Source organism: Euphorbia lathyris, chromosome 4 (genome assembly GCF_963576675.1).
Source record: "Euphorbia lathyris chromosome 4, ddEupLath1.1, whole genome shotgun sequence".
Lineage (NCBI taxonomy): Eukaryota > Viridiplantae > Streptophyta > Magnoliopsida > Malpighiales > Euphorbiaceae > Euphorbia > Euphorbia lathyris.
Genome location: NC_088913.1, coordinates 83,516,975 through 83,540,205, shown reverse-complemented (window position 1 = coordinate 83,540,205; position 23,231 = coordinate 83,516,975).

The window sequence follows — 23,231 nt, the reverse complement described above, 5'->3', positions numbered from 1 at the left end:
AATTTTTCTCACTGCTTTGGCTACTTCGAAAACAGTTTTTCTGTGAAAATCGTGTTTGGCCGGTGGAATTTTGGATCTGAAATTATTTTTCTAATCGAAAACAGTTTTTCTGTGAAAAAGATTGTGAAAATCGTGTTTGTGCGGTGGAATTTTGGATCTGAAATTATTTTTCTACATAAAGTTGCCGGCGGTGAGTGGTGGGGGGCGGGGAAACCTTTTAATATATTAATTAAAATATTAAAAGAGAGTAATTTGGAATGGTTAATCCGAGAATATACTTCAATTTGATGCAGAGTGAGGCATGCATGAGTGACACATGTGGTAACTATGGTAAACTAACCTTGGTTGTGTCATTAAAAACAAGGTTTAATACATCATTTGCCTCCTTAACTTGTCGAAAATGGTTAGATTGGTTGTCTGAACTTTCAAAGTGTCTAGCTCATGAACTTGTATAAAATATAATCAATTAATCATTCGGTGGTAAAAAAATAAGTAAAATGCGGAAGATATGTTACACGTGTCTTAGAATGTTATTATATATTTCACAAAATATATTAAAATATCTTAAAAAAAGAATTTCTTACTTATTCAACCATAAAACATTTTCTTCTCTAATATTATAATCGCATATCCCGATTTTCGTCGTTTTATTTTTTTAAGATGCGTGCAACATATTTTCGTATTTAATTTACTTTTTTACAACCGAATAATTAATTGATTACATTTTACGCAAGTTTAGAAGACTAACTGAATATTTTATGCAAGTTTAGGGAGCTATCGAGACATTTTAAAAATTCAGGGAATCAATCAACCATTTTAAATAAATTCAAAGGGTTTAAACCTAAAAGCAATTTTCTCGTCTAATACAATGACTTATTGAACTAAAACAATATTCAGTTTGCTTTTCAACTTAAAAAGGTTTCAACAAAAGTATCAATTATCAATTAAACCTAGTATTTGATTAAACAGTTTTAGATAATTTTTTCAAATTCATTTTGATACAATACGGAAAATTTTACGGTCTATAGTCCAAATAGTCACAATTGTTAATTTTTGTTTAGTTAAGCTTTAGTTTGAGTATCAGACGGGTGTAATGCCAACTAGATGATAATTGAAGTGATAAATTGATATTTAAAGTATAAAAATGAGTTTTTATGAAAAAAAAAAAAAGTGGATTGCTATTCGTCGTTCCTATTTTCTTTACCGTTGCCTCCTATTTGACATTTTTGTCCTTTTTATTTTTCATTTAAAAAATGAAATTTTTTCAACCACGAAGAACAAAACGAAGAAAAATCATGCCTTCAAAACAAGGAAAAATAATTGAACATCTAAGTTTTGTATTTACCAATAATCTGAAATTTAACGAATTTAACTTGAAACGGAATTTTTTTCCGTTGAATTTGTACTAAACGGATAGCCCATACGGTCCGGTCCATGGACCGATAGCATGAACTACCCGTTTTCACCTAGGCAAAACGGGTAGGCTACCCTATTTTGCCTAGGCAAAACGGGTGGGCAAAATAGGGTAGCCTACCCGTTTTGCCTAGGTGAAAACGGGTAGGCTACCCGTTTTCCTTTAGAAAAAATAAATTTATTTTTTTTATTTTTTAATTATAATTAATTATACGTAAATTATAATAAATATTAATTATAGATAAATTATGTATTGATTGGAAATAAAAAAATACGTATTGAAGTGTCCAATTAATTTTTATTTGGTAAATTATATTTATTTACCTTTTAGAACGTAAATTTAATTATACGTAAATTATGATAAATATTAATTATAGATAAATTATATATTGATTGGAAATAAAAAATACGTATTGAAGTGTCCAATTAATTTTTATTTGGTAAATTATATTTATTTACCTTTTAGAACGTAAATTTAATTATACGTAAATTATGTATTGACTGGATAGAAAAAACGTATATATAAATTATTCATTAGAAATAAAAAAATACGTAAATTATATATTGCACGCGTTAATACATAATTTATCTATAATTAATATTTATTATAATTAAAAAAATAAAAAAATAAATCTATTTTTCTAAAGGAAAACGGGTAGCCTACCCGTTTTCACCTAGGTAAAATGGGTAGGCTACCCTATTTTGCCTAGGGTAAACGGGTAGCCCACCCGTTTTGCCTAGGTGAAAACGGGTAGTTCATGCTATCGGTCCATGGATCGGACCGTATGGGCTACCCGTTTAGTGCAAATTCAACGGAAAAAAAAATCCCGTTTCAAGTTAAATTCGTTAAATTTCAGATTATTGGTAAATACGAAATTTAGATGTTCAATTATTTTTCCTTGTTTTGGAGGCATGATTTTTCTTCGTTTTGTTCTTCGTGGTTGAGAGAATTTCATTTTTTGAATGAAAAATGAAAAGGGCAAAAATGTCAAATAGGAGACGACGGTAAGGAAAATAGGGACGACGAATAGCATAACCCAAAAAAAAGTATAAAAATGAGTCTAGTTCGATAGGTAAAGTGAAAACGCGTGATAAAGATAACGTTTAAATGAAATTAATTCAAAAAACAGTTTAAGTATTAAATGCACTTTTTTTAATAAGGATGGTAAAGGGGCGGAAAAAAACGTTAATAATATGAAAAGGTTATAAAATACGAAAAATACAAAAATATGGAAAAATGAAAAAACCATAAAATAAAAACCTGAAAGAACTGAAAAACACAAAAAAAAAATACAAAACATAAATAACACGAAAACGTGACAAAACGCGAAAAAATACGAAAATCTGAAGAAGCAAAAAAAACGTGAAAAACAAGAAAACTTGAAAAACACGACTAAATGTAAAAAAAAGCCAAAACATTGTAAATGTATTTTTTTTCACATTTTTGGTGTTTTTAACATCACTTTTCCTCATTTTCTCAATTTTTCACTTTTTCACTTTTTGTGTTTTCACTTTTTCATGTATTTAACGTTTTCGTGTTTTTCTCGTATTTACATATTTTCGTATTTTTAACAATTTTTCATCTTTTTTATGGTTTTTTGCGTTTTCACATTTTCCTATTTTCCATACTTATTCAGGTTTTCTTGTTTTTAACGTTTTTTTTATGTTTTCGTGTTTTCCACATTTTTTGTTTGTTTTCATGGGTTTTTTTTTCTACCATTTTTTCTATTTTTACGTTTTCACGGCTTTCGACATCTCTGCGGGTTTTTTTTTGGCGTTTTATAGTTAGCACTTTTTTTTGTGTATTTCTTCATGTTTTGCGTGTTTTTTTGTGTTAACCTGTTTATATGTTTTTCACATTTTCATCCATTTCGACTTTTATTTCGTTTTTTCCCTTTGTTTTTGCGTTTTTATTAATACTGTTTTCCACCTATTTTTCCATTTTTCGTGTTTTTATAATTTTTCCGTTTTTCATGTTTCCCATATATATATACATATATATATATATATATATTAAAATAATATATATTAAATATTTGAAAATTTTACAATAATAATTAAAATTTAAAAAGAAATAAGAAATTACATTTGAAGGCAATGCTAGCTTTTGAATAAAAAATTTATCTATTCTATTATATCTTATTCCACCTACCAAACATAGCAATGTTTTCTTTTGAATAAAATATCTATTCCATTTTTTTGCTATTCCATTCCGCGAACCGAATGACACCTTTAAATTTTACTAATGCTTGGTAAATTTCAAATAAAAGTTATATGACTAACATTTAGGGACGAATCCAGGACCTGCAGATAGTGGGGGCAAAGTATATATTATATGTAAAAAAATTATCTAAATAAAACCAATGGAAACCTTAATTATCAATGGAAAACATTAAGAAAATTGTCACTGATTTTAGGTGTAAGCAATTTCTTATCAATCTCTTTAACAACAACTTGAAGAGTAGAGAAGCGATGGCAACAACGCCAAACGACAGCCAGAGCCGATTTTGGTTCTTAAATTTCTACAATCAACCTAAATTGCATTAATTATATACAAATTGCTTTAATAAGTTTACTAAATTTCATTAAACTTAAGCATATAATAATTCCCCTAAATTGCTTCAATCAAATTATATTATTCCCCCAAATTGCTTTAATCAAATTACATTATCCCCAAATTGCTTGCTAAATTGAAATGCTCAATTGCTAAATTACAATTTAAACAAAACAAGTCAAATGCTCAATAAGAACCAGAACAGAAGAACATACAGAAGAAGTAAAGAGACGAACTAGTAAATTGAGTTTAATTGAACGAATTAACACAACAAGCATAAGAAGAAGTAAATTAAATAAATTGAGTTTAAATTTCAATCCACCTTCGTTCAAGAGAGAAGGAGAAGTCTTTCTTGAAGGAGGGACGACGTATGACAAGTCCACGATGGAGAAACAAAGATAAGAGTAGATTAGGTTTTTTTTTGGAAATTGGATTAAGTGAAGAGAGATTAGGGATTTGGTGAGTTGTCTGCTGCTTCTAACTTAGAGGGATAATCGCAATTTTTGTTTGACAAGTTAGGTTAGGGTTTTGTGTTTAAGAAAGGTTAGGGATGATAAATTGTGCGCTGCTTCTAGGTATGTAAGAAGGACGGAATCGCTGACGTAGGAGAAGAAAAGGGAAAATGACAGAGTCGTAAATTTTTTGTATTTCTTTTAGACAAAACGGCGTCGTTCCATTTAAGTGGAACGACGTCGTTTTGTCTAAAAAACACACAGTAAATTACAACTCTGTCCTTCTACCTATTCTTCTCCTACCTTGCAAATCAGGCTCTCCCCAGCAGCATTCATGGCGTTTCAGAGGGGGCAAATTCTAAAAATTCTAAAAACATTACCTGTGATTTTATTTCTTCATAGATCTCAGTGAGAGCAAGTTCCCCATTACCCGCACTGTAGATCCGCCCGTGCTAACATTAATGTACTTTTTTTTTTTTTTGAAAAGCGGGACTATCAGAAGTAGATAGGTAATGGTGCAACTTGTATGTGTACCTATCATGATCAAACTAATTTTTCAAATCCAAAAACTAAAGCTTATATTAACCATATTCATACTTCTTAACCATTGATGATAGTTAAACCTAGTCGAAACATGATTAACTAAGGAAGGATTTTCTCCTTAATGCATAAAATAAGAACGGTTTCTATGATTCTCATAATTTACACCGGTTCCGATGGTGATCTCTTAGAGAAAGAAACGCTAGCACGCAGTGTCGGAGCCAGTAATTGACAGTTGGGGGGCTAATTTTAGTCCGACTAATGGGAGTAATTTTTCAAAGTCCAGCCCGTCAGGGTCGAGCAAAATTTTTTAAGCTTCAGCACATTAAAACTTTATCGTTTTGGTATGTTGGTGATAAATTATAATATTTTCACACTTTTTTTAGCTATAATTTTTTAAAATTTTTCATAAAATTTAATTTAGAAATTAAGTTAATTGAGTCTCAAAAGTAAGAAGTTGATTTTTTATAGACAATAAATTCTTAAAAAATTAGATATACTAAAAATAAGTTCAAATAAAACAATAAAGAGTGCAATTGCAAAAATAAAGTTCAAATAAAACAAAAAAATGAGATTGGTGTGGTTTGAACCTATTGAGAAAAAAATGAGATTGGTGTGGTTTGAACCCATGATCTCTCAACTTAAAACAAAACTCTTAACTAGACCTGGGCATGGGCCGGACTGGGCCGGGCCTGTCGGGCTTTTAATAAAGCCTGACGAGCCCAAGCCCAGCCCAGCCCGCAAGAAATTTAGTCGGACTCGGGCTGGGCTCGGGCCTAAGATCTGAATCCCAAGCCCGCCCACCCAAGCCCATCTATATATTAAAAAAAATTAAAGTCATAAATTTACTAATTAAATCCAAAAGGCAATTAAATAAAAAAAACATATAATAATGATCACATCATTTTCTTTTTTCTGTGGAAGTTGAATTCATTTACTGGAACTATCAAATTTTTTGTATGAATTCTTTTTACTCGAACTATCAATTTTTTTTTTCTGGAAGTATTTATTATTTATATTTATCATTATGTTTATAAAATATATTATAATTTATATTTATATAATATAATTTATAATTTATATATATCGAGCCGGGCCGTGCTAGCCCGATGTAAAATTAGTAAAGCCCAAGCCCGTCCAATTTTTGACGGGTTTATATGGGCTTGGACCGGGCCAGGCCTGATATCATTTTTATATGTCCAAGCCCGGCTAAATGGGCATGGGTGGGCGGGCTCGTCGGCCCATGCCCAGGTCTACTCTTAACCAACTTAACAACTTTAAACTATTAAAATAATACTACATAGGTTAAATATATACCAATATTAGAGGGGCTACACAAAATAAAATTAACGATATTCAAGGGCGGAGCCGGTGGCTGGGGAGGCTTCAGCCCCGCTGGGCTCTGGGCTGGCTCCGCCCCTATTAGCACGAATTGTTTATGAAAGGAAAGATGGGTTAAGGCGGGAAACTGCGAACCGAAGAAAGATCCTCTTAAGGAGGTTAGTGAGTGATCTATGGTACTACCCAACGTAGCTATTACTGCTACTTGCCTCAAGTAAGACGATGTAGGCAACGTATCTATTACTGCTACTTTTAAGTTTTATCAATATGTACAAATCAATTAAAAATTTATTTAAAGTTTCGTTAAATAGAAAATGTTTTGTGTTTTTTTTTTGTAACACCATGAAATTAAACAAACCACAACAGAAAAGGAAAAAATATCAGCAGGAGCAAATTCAACCAGGAATGAGCCTAGGGAAGACAGCTCCTATGTTATCTGCAAAAATTAAATTGAAAACCACAGGGGGTGGCGAAACAAGTGTAGACACACCTAAGGGGGCTAAATGAGCATCTTGAGCAAGCCTATCCGTTACAAGGTTCTGTTCACGGTAGATATGCTTGATCTGGACCTGATTAAAATCAGAAAACATTCTCCTGATGCAGGGAACCAGAGAAGATGATCCAATGTGGGGGCAAGGAGCTTGGGCAAGGCAATCCACAACCTCTTGATTGTCCAATTCGATTGACAACTTAGATATTTTCAAGGACGAGGCGAGACAAATACCATAGTAGAGGTCCCATAATTCTGCTTCAAAGGATGAACCCGAGCCAATATTGTGGACGACTCCTGCAACCCACTGTCCATCAGAGTTCCGGATGATCCCAGCAGCAGCGATCCTTCCCGACTAGAGGCACGAGCTGTCAGAATTCAATTTCATCCACCCCCCTTGAGGTCGAGACCATCCAACCAGCCCAATAGATTTAGGCTGACGAATTCCAGTATTTCTAAGCACTGAGAAACTGGCTTTGAATGAGAGGATGATGTTCTTAATGGCATCAATAGGCTTTGTGCTGGATGTTTTTCTTATCATTGAAAACAGCCTCGTTTCTCCATCTCCATAGGAAATGGCAAGTGGTCACAAAGAACAGGATCCCGTCTTCCCAGTTACTGAGGAGGTCGCCTCCTAGTGATGCGGGGCATCTTTCCCTAGGAACGGATCCGAACGAAGGAAGTCGGAGGAAGAATCAAGCACGAGCAACAAGCGAGTAAGGAGGACAAAATTGTGCCACACAATAAGTGGGGCACGCTCTGTGTGGTCTATTACACGCTCCGCGTACTTGAGGGTTTGATCTAGAGAAAATTCCAGGAGGTCATCCACGCGGGGCTTGGATCAGGCACGCTCTGCGTAGAGTTAAAACACGCTCCGCGTATAAGAAGAAATGATCCGGAGGAAGTTCAACAGCCAAGGCACGCCCCACGTACAATTGGGCACGCCCTGCGTAGAGTGAGTAATGATCCTGAGAGGAGCTCATCAGCCAATGCACGCCCCGCGTAGAATTAGGCACGCCCCGCGTAGAATTAGGCACGCCCCGCGTGCCTTCAGCTTAAGGAACTTGCTCCTTACTCCAGCTTCCTCTTTATTTACAATCATGCCACTCCCTATTTACACCTTTGCCACTCCCTTATTACAATCATGCCACTCCCTATTTACCATCCATGTCACCCCTTTATATTTCACCCATTTACCCCTTATCTTTATGTTTTAATTAGCTATGTAATTTACCCTTTATGTAATTTGGCAATTAGGGTTTTTGAGATGATATAAATTCATCTCTTTCTCTTTGTAATGTTTTAACTTTTTATAAATCAATATTAAAACTTCTTCAAGAAGCTTGTTAAGGTTTTCACCTTCAACAATGGGGATTTCATATTCCTATGGTTTTAGTCCATGAAACTTGGGATTCACTCCTTCTAGTTTAGCTAGAAAAGAACATCTTTGTTAGTTTACGATTAAAACTAACACGTCACGAATTCAGATAAAACCGATCTGTATTAGTTGGTATCAGAGCCGATCGTTTTCCTTGAACGGAGACTTCTTTCGACAATTATTCAACCGAGTTATTCACAAGCCTTAAAGGAACGTCTTGAAGCCGAGACACGGGAGATGGAGCTCCAATATGCCGAAATGTTGAGAAAGACAAGAGAGAACTTGGAGCAAGAAGAAATGGAAAGACTCTAAAGAGGAACCCGAAATAGCCGGAGGCGACAACGTCGAGCCCAATGGAAAAGAGATGGAGAAACCACTATTTCACCTCCTAAAGATTCATCCCAAATTTGTCCCATTTTACACAAGGAGGAGGTAAATCCAAAGCTTTCAAATCTTGACGTGGAAGTTGTGGGTATGCTTATTATTAGTGATGATTTGGTTGTTTGTGATGTTGAAGTAGATTTAAGTTCTCATTGTGGATTTATTGTTAATGAAATTGTTGATGAGGATTTAAATGCATGTGTGAATGGGGAGGAGTGGGGATTGAGAGGTGGAAGTTTTGAGGAAACCCATGTTGAGAAGGGTACTCCCTAAGTGTTTGATGAAATGCCCCTTAGGCATAGCCACATATGTATGCTTAAGGACGTTAAGGCTATTTGTCTTGAAGAGGGGGAGAAGGAGTTGGGGCTTATTAATCTCTTTAAGGGGAGAGATGAAATTAGTTTATGTGTGGAAATTGATGGCTATGGTGATGGGAGAGATGTTGGTGGTTATACCATGTTGGGTTGTAGCATGTCTTTTGAGTCGGACGACTCGGCATGTGAATTAGTCGGTTCAAATTATGAAGAGGAGTGTGAGGAAACGAGAGGTCGTGGGAAAATACGGATCGTGGATGAAGATGGAACTGAATTTGAATACAACCATGAAGAAGAGGAGTTAGGAGAGGAGATTGATGAAGAGGAGGACCAATCCGAGAATGAGCTAGAAAGAAATGAGGAACGTGATTATTATGAAGACGAATGAGGTTGAAGAGAGAGAGCACGCTCCGAAGATAAGATATATGAGGATGGTGAACTTTGTCATAGTGCATATGAGTTTGATTATGATGAAGATGGTAGATTTTACCATGGGGAGAATGAACGTCGACGCATTGAGTGGGATCAATGTGGGACCGCTTATGAGGAAGACGGAGATAGGGTCTACTATGATGAGAGTGAGCATCGGTGTGTTGAGTGGGATCGACACGGGGCTCCTTATGAAGATAATGAAGGTAGATTCTATTGTGATGATGAGCTGGAGGAGGTTGAACGGAACTACAACGAAGATATCTATGAGTATGATGGAGGTAGATTCCATCATGATGATGAGTTTGGACATGTAGAATGGAACCGAAACGAAGAAGCTTATGATGATGATGAAGGTCGGTTCCAAGATGAATATGAGTCGAGAAATATTAGGTGGAACCGAAACGAAGAGACTTATGAGCATGATGAAGGACGGTTTCGAGATGACTATGAGGCGGAAAATGTAGAGTGGAACCAAAATGAAGATGCTTATGATGATGAAGAGAATCAGTTCCAAGATGAGGATGAGGCGAGAAGTGTTGAGTGGTGCCAAGATGAAGGCACTTATGAAGTTGATGATGATGTTGACGAGCACAATGTGTATTTGGTGACTAGGGTGCCAATGCCTAGTGAAGAGGAGCCTAGCCAACGTCATCGATTATTTAGAACTCGATGCTTAGTTCTTGGGAAGAAGTGTGAGATGGTGATCGACGGAGGAAGCCAAGTGAATATCATTAGTCGATTCGCCATGAGAAAGTTTGGGTTGGTTCCCGAGCCACATCCTAGACCTTACCGCCTTGGTTGGGTCAATGAGGTGGAAAGGCTTCAAGTTACTCATTGGTGTAAAGTTCCTTTCTCTATTGGAGCTTATGGGGATGAAGCTATGTGTGATGTTGTGGAGATGGGTGCTTGTGATGTGCTACTTGGTAGGCCATGGCAATTTGATTGTGATGCCTCACATGCGGGAAGAAGCAACACCTACACCATACGCAAAGGCGGAATCCGATATGTCCTTACACCTTTGAAGAGTTCCCCTAGTAAGAAAACGGAGAACACTTTGGAAGATTGGCCAACTCGGGAGTTGAATGTGAATGGGTGCATTGGTGGAACAGATAATACATTGAATCATCTTGACTTGGGTTCCATAGAGGAATTATCTAACCACTCTCCTAGTGAAGTCAAATCCAAAGAGGAGAATGAGGTTGAAAAGGGGGATAACGAAGTTGGAAGTTAGGAAGTTGAGCCGATGTCCGAGGGTGACAAGCACATGTCTTCCAACGAGCCACCTAAAGGGCTTCTTAGTGGGCTTCCACCTGTGAGAAGGCTACCACGAGACATAGCATGGGATCCGGGAGATAGTGCACCTAGCTCTACATATGGTGACTTGAGCTCTAGAGAGGAGGAGGAAGGTTGCTCTATGAAGCCTATTGATAGCACCGAGATGCCTAGCATATGCTACATGCAAAAGAATCGAGTCACTCATTGGGTAAAATCTGAACTTATTCTTTTGTGCTTTGTTGAAATATATGTGTTGGAAGCTTGGTTGTATATGTTGAGGGAGAGCCTTTCCTATGAGGAGCCCATGAGGAGTGTGAGTTTTATGTTGAGAGAGGATCTTTCTTATGATGACCCCATGAGTGGTGACCTTGTTGTGAGGAGTGTGAGCTTCATGTTGAGGGAGAACAGTCCCTATGATGAGCCCATAAGAGATGATCTTGTTGTGAGGAATGTGGACTCTTTGTTGAGTGAGAACCTTCCCTATGATAAGCCTATGAGAGGCAAGCTTGTAGTGAGGGATGTGAACTTTATGTTGAGGGAGAACATTTCCTATGATGGGACCATGAGGGTTGATCTTGTTGTGGGCTTTGGTGAGTGTTTGTTGAGGGGGGATGGCTTCTCGTGGGATATGGAGAAGATGGAAAGAAGTCAAGACTTGGTAGATTTGGAATCCACTATTGTGTGCCTTATTGACATGTATGTGTGTGGGTATATGTTGTGCTTATTAAGGAAGCATCAACCTTATGTGGAGTCAATGAGAAGCAATCTTGTGATGAAGAGAGTGGGGTTTATGAAGTCTTTGATGAATGGGGATAGCCACCCGAGAGATGTTGAGAAGGTAGAAGAAATTCAAGACTTGTGGATTGAGAGCCAAGTTAGTAAGGTGGTAAGTCTTGAAGTTTCGGGATTGTTAACCCACGGTGAGGATGGAGCTACTATATGTGTACTTGGGTTCACTACGATGTGGGTTGACGAGTATCGCCGGGATATTCCGTTTGATGTGGGCCATGGACAAGGAGAGATTGAGCATTGTAGCCGGGTTAGTGGAATGAGTGATAGCAAAGTCCGGGCATATTCAAGTCAAAATCATGTTTGGGTTGTGAAGAGTACTCAAGGGATCGCTCCAATTTGGGTTGATATATGGCGCCGGGACATGTCACTTGAGGTTGGCTATGAGCGAGTGGAGGTTGAGCCTAGCATCCGGGTTGATGGCGTGAGGTATATTGAGGTCCGGACATATTCGACTCAAGGCCGTGTTGGGGTTTTGAAGAGTGCTTATGGGATTGATCCTAGCTGGGTTGATACGTGTCGTCGGGGCATTCCATTCGAGGTAGACCAAGAGCGGAAGAAGAGTGTGTTGATTCCTCAAGTTCGTGATGGGGATAGCAAGAGGATCCATGGGTGGTCCGTGCAACCGAATGGGGGGCGTTGGAAGATCACCCAAGCATTTATTGGGAAGTGGTTTGACAAGCTTCGCCAAGACATACCATTCGATGTTGGAAGAGCATCCGATATTGGTGGAGATAGGGAGATGAGCACCATGGAAGATGAAGTCCGGGGTGAGGCACTTGTGGAGATATGGGGAAAAGCTCGTGAGGAGAAGGTGAGTCCGACAATACGTGGAGTGAACTTCTTGAATTCATCTCGAACAACACTTTGGTTCGATTTGAGGGCTTGGGTTCATTCACAACGAACACGTCTCATCAATATGTGGCAAGCAACTTGGGGTCAAGTTCTTTTTAAGAGAGAGTGTATGATGCAACGCATCTTTCCCTAGGAACGGGTCCGGACGAAGGAAGTCGGAGGAAGAATCAAGCACGAGCAACAAGCGAGTAAGGAAGCCAAAACTGTGCCACACAATAAGTGGGGCACTGATGCTCGTAAAGTATATAGCAGTTAATAGGACAAGTGTATCCTATCGCAACAAGTAATAAAGTGCTAAGCACGAGATCGAACCACAAGGACTATTCGTTACAACTAGCAAATCTACCTAGAATGATCTAATTGTTTAGAGGGTTGGATAAAAGTTGGATTTTTGAATAACTAATTAAAGCAATAAAAATAACAAAATAAAGGGAACAATTGACAGGGTAGAAGGTGAATTCATGGATGACACAACCTAGACTGAGGAATCCTTTGATTAAATCCTATGTATGGGTTTAGGGAGTTCAGATTTGTGTTTTACCAGTGATTGAAGGTAATTGCCCTAAGTGAAAGACTAATATGATCAGTATTGTCCTTCCTATTCACATGCATTTGGGTGACGGCTTGATTAGGCATATACCCTAGGTCATGCAAAGCATTAGGTTTATTGACAATTAAGGCTAAAGCCGTAGCCCAGCCACAAAGCCTCATTCCTAGTGGTCTCTAGCGAAGTCAGATTTACACAAGTTCGGTATAGACGATTCCGTGGTCAGATTCTCATCTATCTATAATCCTATTTAATGTCAGGGTCACAGGCATTAGGCACATTATATACATAAACAGGCTAGTTGATCATTATCAATGTTCATTCTAGCATAAATCATGTTTCTAACAATATCTAGGCATTAAGCATGCATAAACTGATCAATCAAAGGTCCTAGATCCCTAATCATACATATTCATATAATCAATTTTATCCCCATCCCAAATTGGATGGAGATCAGTTCATAGACAAACTAATCATAATAGGAGGAAATCATGAATAATGGAAAAATATCTTCAATTGAATATAAAAGCAAAAGATAAGAGAGAGATAGAAATCTAAAACCCGCTTTGTCTGATCCGATTACAAAAATAGAAGATCCGGAGCTTCTCCCATCAATTGTTCTTGAAAGAAATAAAAACTAAAAATAAACCTAATCTAGAAAGCAGGAAAAGCTAAACTAAAAATAAAAATCTACATTGTGGAGGAGAGAAAGCCCTAACGGCTCTCCGATTTATTCGTTGACTAATCCCCCCCTCAAAGATTAGGATTAGCTCCCTATTTATAGAGTTAGGGAGGAAACCCTAATGCCTCAAAGGTAAAAAAGGAAAATTACAAAGTGTTTTTGGTGGGTTTCAGGCCCAAATCCGCGCATTCCAGCAAGGGGGAAAGGTGCACCGCCTCGTCTCGTCGAGACAAGGCATGTCTCGACGAGACGAGGGCCTGACTCGACGAGACAAGTGATGTCTCGCCGAGACAGGTCCTATTCAAGGAACTGTGGCTCCGGCTTTTATCTGTTTAGATCCATGGACTTCCGAAAAGTGCTCTAATGGTCCCTGATGAATCCCAAAAGTGCTCTGATGGTCCCTGAAGAATCCGGAAATGCTTCAATAGGCTTGGGTCTGGTTCGGAAATGCTCAAATAGGCCCAAAGACACCTGAAAACATAGAAAATGCCAAAAATAAGAGAAATTACTAATTCTAACTAAAAGATAACAAAACAATAATAAAACTAAAAGGAAATAAAGCAAAAGGAAGCTAAAAGGGGCCTAAAAACCCTATACAAATGGGAGCTATCAGGCACGCTCCGTGTGGTCTATTACACGCTTCGCGTACTTGAGGGTTTGATCTAGAGAAAAGTCCAGGAGGTCATCCACGCGGGGCTTGGATTAGGCACGCTCCGCGTATAAGAAGAAATGATCCGGAGGAAGTTCAACAGCTAAGGCACGCCCCGCGTACAATTGGGCACGCCCCGCGTAGAGTGAGTACTGATCCTGAGAGGAGCTCATCAGCCAATGCACGCCCCGCGTAGAATTAGGCACGCCCCGCGTGCCTTCAACTTAAGGAACTTGCTCCTTACTCCAACTTCCTCCTTATTTACAATCTTGTCACTCCTTGTTTATACCTTTGCCACTCACTTTATTACAACCATGCCACTCCCTGTTTACCATCCATGCCACCCCTTTATATTTCACCCATTTACCCCTTATCTTTATGTTTTAATTAGCTATGTAATTTACCCTTTATGTAATTTGGCAATTAGGGTTTTTGAGATGATATAAATTCATCTCTTTCTTTTTGTAATGTTTTAACTTTTTATCAATCAATATTAAAACTTCTTCAAGAAGCTTGTTAAGGTTTTCATCTTCAACAATGTGGATTTCACATTCCTATGGATTTAGTCCATGAAATTTGGGATTCACTCCTTCTAGTTTAGCTAGAGAAGAACATCTTTGTTAGTTTACGATTAAAACTAACACGTCACGAATTCAGATAAAACCGATATGTATCACCTAGGCAATAATTAAACCAAACATCCCCCTAGCCCAAAGAACTGATGCTGAATATTAGTCGGGAGAACTTGGATCTAGATATTTCTGCTAAAAGAGCAATCACGAAGCGCGTGGGATAAGGATTCCAAATGCAGATTACAGCGGGAGCATCCTCCTGAGGTCGACAGGTGCCGGCTAAGTCTCCCAGTGTTGGTCAGGAGGCGGTCCTGAGCAGCAAGCCAGGAAAAACTTCTGATCCGATACGGACGACTCATGGACCAAATCCTCTTCCAATTGACACCCAAATTAGAGTTAGAAAGACCAGTAAAGGCTTCATAGGCTGATTTACAGGAGAAACGGCGGTTGTTATTTTGGGTTGATATGATATTTTTATATGAAACCCTTCTCCTATAATATAATATAGGGTAAATTATATTTATGGCGGCTGAATTTTACTCGTTTTTATCATTGAATTTTATGATAGTGGAAATTAATTAGAAGGATAAATATTTATTTGTTTAAAGTGGTTAATAGTTAACAATTGTCAGTGGCTTTTATTTTGGAAAGTATAATATAAAAAATGAGTAATTTATCCCAATACTATGTATCAATTTTTCAATTTAAATAGGCGTAATACTTTTCCAATCCCTTTGACTTATTTATATGGGTCATTTTATCCTTCTCTATTTACCTCATTAGTTCTATAAAATGGTATTTTCCATTCTCTTAACTTGTCCAAATTGATCATTTCACCCCTCCTCAATTCATCGAATGTTCTATTTATCCTTTTAACCTAATAAAAATGACATTTTCACCCATTATGTTCCTATTTATCCCATTAATTCAATAAAAGTGGTATTTCTTACCCATTTATAGTACAAAATTAATAGAACTTATTCAAATAAGTTTGAAAATATATTTTTTAATATCAACTTTTTTATTTTGTTTTAATTTGATAATTATATTGATGCTTTGATAATCAAAATTTAACTGGTCAAAAAAGTTGAAAAGAGAATGAATGAATAAAAGATACAAATAACAAGAACATTAATATAAACAAGTTAAAGACATTATAAGTAGGGAGGGATAAAATATCAAAATAGGTCTATGGTTTTTGAGGAAGTATCAATTTAGGTTTCACGTATAAAATAATATCAATATAGGTTTAACGTTTAAAAAATATATTAATTTAGGTTTCGATAACGGATTATAAAGGGTGATAAATACCACTTTTGTGGAATTAATGAGGTAAAAGGATATTTTATGAGTTGGAGAGGTAAATGGACAAATTGATGGGTTAGAAATACCACTTTTATAAAGTTAGAAGAGTAAATAGAACATTCGATGAGTTAGCAAGATAAAATGATCCATTTGAACAAGTTAATGGAGCTGGGGAACATTACGCCATTTAAATACTATAAAAATTGTAATATATTGTAGTTTTGTCTATATTTGACATGAAAACAATCGAAGGAAAATGTAAAAATATTACTAGTATTTTGAGTATCTTTTTAATTAAAAAAGTGAATAATAATTATAAATTACGCTAGTTTAATTTACTGTGCTACCTAATGACGTAAACGCCCTTAGAAAGCTCGAAGTAACTTTACCAAACGAAAGGGCGAAAACGGAAGAGAAACCAAAATAAACCCACTATAAAGCCCGAGCAGATACGCAACATAGTTTTGACGCTCCCGGAAATGATTGAGTCTCAACCGCAGCGCCGCTCCGTGCCACGCTGCTTGGCTGAGTCAATGATTTCTTTCTATTGTTTCTCCGACTGCTTTCTTTTTCTGCTTCACATAGTTGTAAATAGTTTTTAAAAGATGAATTTCTGTGTAATTTTCCCTATATTATCAAGAGGCTGTGATGAAACCGATCCGTACTTGTCCGGGAGCGTCCGATCAGGCAAGGGAGAATAATGCCATTTCCACAGGCGAGGTAACCTGGATGGCCTGAGAAATGAGAAGGCTATTTTGGTCTTTGTTTTTGTGTGGCAACCGGTTGCTTCAGCCGTGGTGGTATATATTTTTCCTTGCTTGATCTTTATCATGTTCGGATCTGAGCCTCTTCCTCTCTTTAATTTGAGGTTTCTTTTCTTTTTCCTCAGAAAATGCTTTGTTGTTAATATTATTGAGAAATAATTTGTTTTGTGGAATTATGGATCTGAAGTTATTTTTCTTGATAAAGTCGCCGGCGGTGAGTGGCGGGGCCGGACAAACCTGTTCAGATAATTAAAAGAGAAAGTGAATTTGGAATGGTTAATCCGAGAATATACTTTACATTGCAGCCAAACAGTGTCTCAATTTGGTGCCTGCAGTGAGGTGTGCATGAGTGACACATGTAGCTCAGTGTATTATTTTTAACTATGGTAAACTAACCTTTTTTGTGTTTTGAGAGTAACTATGGTAATCTAACCATAGTTGACATTTTAATGAATTAAATAGGGTTAATCTTTATTTGGCGTAATTTTTACCCTATTGGATTTAGAGGTTGTTTCCGAATTTGGATTGAAAACTGGATTTTGTTAACTTTTTTACTCATCCTGCCAACTTTTTTTATGCATGGATTAAGAAAAAAATTAAATGTTTGGAAAAAATAAAAAAACTAAAAAATTTTGGTAAACGAAAACGATTTATATATTGAAAAAAAATCAATTTCTAAAACGTCTTACCGAAAGAGTATAATTTTTGTGAAAAAATCATTACAAAAAAATATCCTTATTTTGGGTTTGGTCCAATTTTGAAGTTCTTCGACTATTCTTTGATTTGTGTTAGGGTAAACTCTTAAAAAGGTGTTTGGTTAAAACTATGGAATCGGAATCGAAAACGAAATCAGAATGTTATGGGATCGCAATCGGAAATATAATTTATTTATTATGTTTGGTTTAATATAGAATCGGAACCAGACTCCATTTGAAACTGTTTGGTTCTCTAAATGTTCGGAATCGGAATCAATACACGAGTTAATATTAATATAATAATAATAATAATAAGATTTAATTCAATTATATTAATAATAATAATATCTATAATATAAATATTAAAAATAATTTTTCAATAGTTATGAATTTATATATTATATTAATATTGAATTAGTTTATCATTTATAACCAGATATAGCACTATTTATCAAAAACAACAAAATAACCATAGAAGACACTTTAAATTCACATACTTTTACATGAAAATTGAAATTCAGATGATAAAAAAAAACAAAAATAAGTGCCTTGTTTGGCAAAGAGCATTTTGGGATAAAAAGAGCGGTTTTGACCAATTTTAGAGGTTTGACCACTGAAACCGCTGATTGGAGTGTTTGGTAGAGAGAGGTTTGGAAGAGAGGTTTGTGATGAAAACGCTAATTTAGAAAAAGCTCATTTTAGGAGCTTTTTCAATTAGCGTTTTGCAATATTAAAATTAATGGACTTTTTTAACCCTAATAAATAGACTCCATCTTTTCCTGCGCCAAAATTAATGCCCTTATTCGTTTTTTTGCACAAACCGCTATTATCAATCAGTTAATTTTTACCAAACAGGTTATACAAACAGCTAGTCAAATCAGCTAATGTAATCAGCTAACAGCTAACAGCTAATGTCACACCCGACCCTAAACGACCTCAATTTTACAAAATTTCTGCATAACCCTAAAATATCAATTTCTAAAACTTCTTTGATTATATATATATCTATATACGTAAAACTCAAAATATAGTTGATAGTTACTTACCTTAGCTGCTAATCGAAGAAAATACATCCGTTCAAAATCCTGTCTAAGACGTTTTCCCTCCAAACGCTTCCGAAACTCAAAAACTCTTCAGTTAGGACTTAGATCTCTACTTACAGATGCTATAGTTTAAGTTTCAAGTGATTTGGACGGTCGAATCTCCGTAAATTAAAGAAACGGTGGAGAAACGGTTCAGAAACGATAAAAAGACGAAGAGGCAGAGAAAAGCAAGAAATGAAAAAAAGAAAAGCAAGATGATGATCATCATCATCTTCGTTTGGCATATATATCCAAATATGGATAAAATCCCGTTTGATCCTCCATCTTTATATAATTTTTTAAAAATTATCCTAAACTTTTAATTTACACATAAAACCATTAAATTAACTCCAAACTTGTCCTATAATACCAAATAAAAATCATCCACCTAATAATTATAATATATATTACTATCAAGGTATAAATTCTAGAAATTTAGACCGGATATGACAATTCTCCCCACCTTAAGAAATTTCGTCCTCGAAATTCACATTCTCTAATCTAAATTCTCTTCCTCAAATAATCTCCAAGATCACAAAATTATTTCACATTATCAAGATTCCTTATAATCATAAGACCACAAATTCTAATATTTCCTTCCATTAACTCCATCATTATCCATATCCACACTACTGTAACAATTATTTATACATAACTCTTAGTAACTCTCAATTTCAACCTAGTTAATTCCATCACCATAATCCACAATAAAACTTCAAATATCATTCGTATCTTCCTAACAGACACCAAATCTCACTTTAATAAATCCAAATCACAATTGATTCCATCAATTGCATATATATCAATTATATTTCACTTATCTCCAAGTTCTACAGATGTCAAAAATATCACTTTTGAACCGTTAATATGTATGATATTATATTTTTCTTAAACTTCAAATAATTCGAATCAATAAACATCATACGCCTATAATCATATTTCATCATAATAATACTTAAATCTATAATTTTTTTTACTCCAATTATTATTTATATTATAATCTTCAATTATTAGCATCAACATCATCATCACTCTTATAAGAGTCATTTCATAAACCTCAACATCAGCATCAGTATCACCAATATAAACCTCATTATGATGATACAAGTTCCGATCAATAAGACTCATTTCCATAAAATCTTAATATCAATATCACTCTTATAATTCTCCATTTAACTCCTCAAAATCAATCAAACTAATATGCTTTTTTTTAATCACCACTATATATATCATTTATCAATCTAAAGAAACTTCAATCTTTCCTCCAAACCATATAACCAAGGAAGATAGAGTACCTAAATTACAATAATCAATGTTTTTTTTTTCCAAACTCCAAATAATATCTTTACACCCATAAAAGTCAATAAATCTATAATATCATTCGATTTTCTTATTTGACCTATAAACACTCCATTTGATCCTTATATAAACTTAAACCATAATCACACAAATTTCAACTAAAAATAACTCTTAATTCCCTACCTTAAACTGTGCTTAAGACCAACAAAATTTGTCCTCAAAATTCATATCTTAATTATTTCCTCAAACACTATTTAAGCTTACCAAATGGTCATATATCATCAAATCATGAACTCTAATATATTCTCCCACTTGACTTCTCATTGATCACCACATCAGTATCTCTCTGAACATCATTTATATAACTCTCAGTAATTCTAAACCTCTACCCGATAAAGTTCAACAACGGATCCGCACTTTGATTTCAGATATCATTATTTAAATTAAGATTCCATAACTTGTTAAACTCCTATCATAATCTCCAATTTATAATCAACCTCCAAAACAATTAATTGAAATCTCCACATTTTCGCTTCCTTAATCACATATATCTTAACTTCAAAACTCATCATATCATTTCAAAATCTCCTAACCTTACTTCACATATGAGATACGTATATTTTTCAGCTAACTATTAAACTCCCAAATATCAATTCCAAGTCATACTAAGGAGAAAAATCAAAATAAAAACCAAATTCTGGTTTAAAGCTAAAATGACCAACATATGTCGTTTCCAACATAACTTTTTCATACGGAGTCCGATTAAGGCGATTCAAAAACCCTTGGATACGTAAGACAAAAATAAAGAACTTTCATTTAGGACTCCATGACAGATTCGGCTTCTATCTGGTCTAAAAATGCATCACAAGATTCAGGTACGAATCCGATTATCCAGCAGTACCCTATATAGACAATTCTCTAATATTTCTATCTCAATGTTATGACTTACTCATAACCCATATCTCACCTAGATATCAAATAATTTACTATTTTTCATACACCCAATATTTTACTAACCATCAAATCTCATGTCTACCCTTCATTAGCTAGCTACTCAATCCTCGAAAAATTTCAAATTATTTCTTAGCTTTCACCAAATATTCATATTTCTCAAATATCTATATTCCTCAATTACTATCGATTATGTCTTAGCTATCACCAAATATCGATATTCCTCAATTACTATCAACTTTAGGTCCGAAGAATTTAACCTAGAGCTCTGATACCAAACTGTCACACCCGACCCTAAACGACCTCAATTTTACAAAATTTCTGCATAACCCTAAAATATCAATTTCTAAAACTTCTTTGATTATATATATATCTATATACATAAAACTCAAAATATAGTTGATAGTTACTTACCTTAGCTGCTAATCGAAGAAAATACATCCGTTCAAAATTCTGTCTAAGACGTTTTCCCTCCAAACGCTTCCGAAACTCAAAAACTCTTCGGTTAGGACTTAGATCTCTACTTACAGATGCTATAGTTTAAGTTTCAAGTGATTTGGACGGTCGAATCTCCGTAAATTAAAGAAACGGTGAAGAAACGGTTCAGAAACGATAAAAAGACGAAGAGGCAGAGAAAAGCAAGAAATGAAAAAAAGAAAAGCAAGATGATGATCATCATCATCATCTTCGTTTGGCATATATATCCAAATATAGATAAAATCCCGTTTGATCCTCCATCTTTATATAATTTTTTAAAAATTATCCTAAACTTTTAATTTACACATAAAACCATTAAATTAACTCCAAACTTGTCCTATAATACCAAATAAAAATCATCCACCTAATAATTATAATATATATTACTATCAAGGTATAAATTCTAGAAATTTAGACCCAGATATGACAGCTAATGTAATCAGCTAACAGCTAACAGCTAATTCCAAACAGGGCCAATATGTCAAAATAAATAAGAGAAAAATCGTGTGAGAGACAAGAAACCAGAAAAAGGGAATCAATTTGATTCCTTAGAATAAGGATGGGAATGGTTGATTCCAACATAATGGGTAATGTGAATCCCATTACCTATTACTAATTGTCATTTCTATTCCATACCCTATTTCCACCCAACCAAACACCTCCTAAGTAAAATTTGATATCAAAATAATAAAGAAATAAAGATGTCTTTTCCAATGCTAATGGATTTATTGATTTTGCTGCTCCGCTCTGGTTGTAGGATGCTGCTTGTTCCGATCTGGTTTCTTGATTTATTTATTAATTATTATTTCTTAAAAAAAAGGACTTTCATGTCATGAAAAAAAAGTAGATATTGTCAATTTAGAGACTTCTATGAATGCGAAATTTCTGCACATAATTTCGAATGGTAACGGCAATGGTGGCCCGGGAGGTTCCGAACCCCTCCGGCCGTCAGAACCATCATGGTGAAGAGTAGTTTCGACCTTCCCGAATATTAGTCTATATAGACTCTATGTAGTAATATTTCATTGTTTAAAGGTAGATAAGATTGTTAAAAACACTTGCTTCTTTTTAAAAGGTCTTCGATTCAATTCCCTCTAACCTCAATTTATTTTAGAAATTGTTTATTTATTTAAATTTTATTTTTCAATAATTATAAAACTATATTACTATTATTAATTAATTAATTAATTTTCATAACATTTTTAAACTCGTTTTTATTATGTCTTTTCCATTAAAAAAAATTAATTTCTTATTTTTGAGACTCAAACAACTTAATTTCTAAATTAAAATTTAAAATTTTAAAACTAAAAATCAAAAAATGTTATAATTTTTTTTAGAAACTAGTATTGAACTAATAAAAAAATGAAATATATCCTATCATGTGTTAGGCTTGTCCAAAATTCAAAATTTCAATATTTTAGACTTATTAGGTACTCCCTAAATCCAAATTTCTAATTTTTTTAAACCTGTTAGGCGTCTCTAAATACAAATTTTTAATTTTTTTTTGATCTGTTAGACTTATATAAATCCAAATTTCTAGTTTTTTTGGCCTGTTAGACCTCCATAAATCCAAATTTCTATTTTTTTAGCCTCTTAGTCCTCCTTAAATCCAATTTTTTTTGGCCTGTTAGGCCACCTGAAATCGATTTTTTTATTTTTTTTACATGTTCAGCCCTCCCTAAATCCATTTTTTTTACATGTTAGGACTATCAAAGGAAATCTAGCTTAATTTTGAGAAATTGTACATTAATACTTAAAATTGGTTCTTGACCATTGAAATTATAACACGCATATATACAAAAAAAATTAAGCAAGTTCGATTTAGTAAAAAAAAAAAAAAATCCCAAACGCACGTGTTAAATCAGCCCCCCAACCGAGTAATCTTGTATTCGTCACTGGATAACGGCCACTCTCTTATATGTAAAACCATGAAGAATACTGAAAACTTGGATCCATACTTCAACATAAAATAGAGGCACTTGCACTTCTATTGG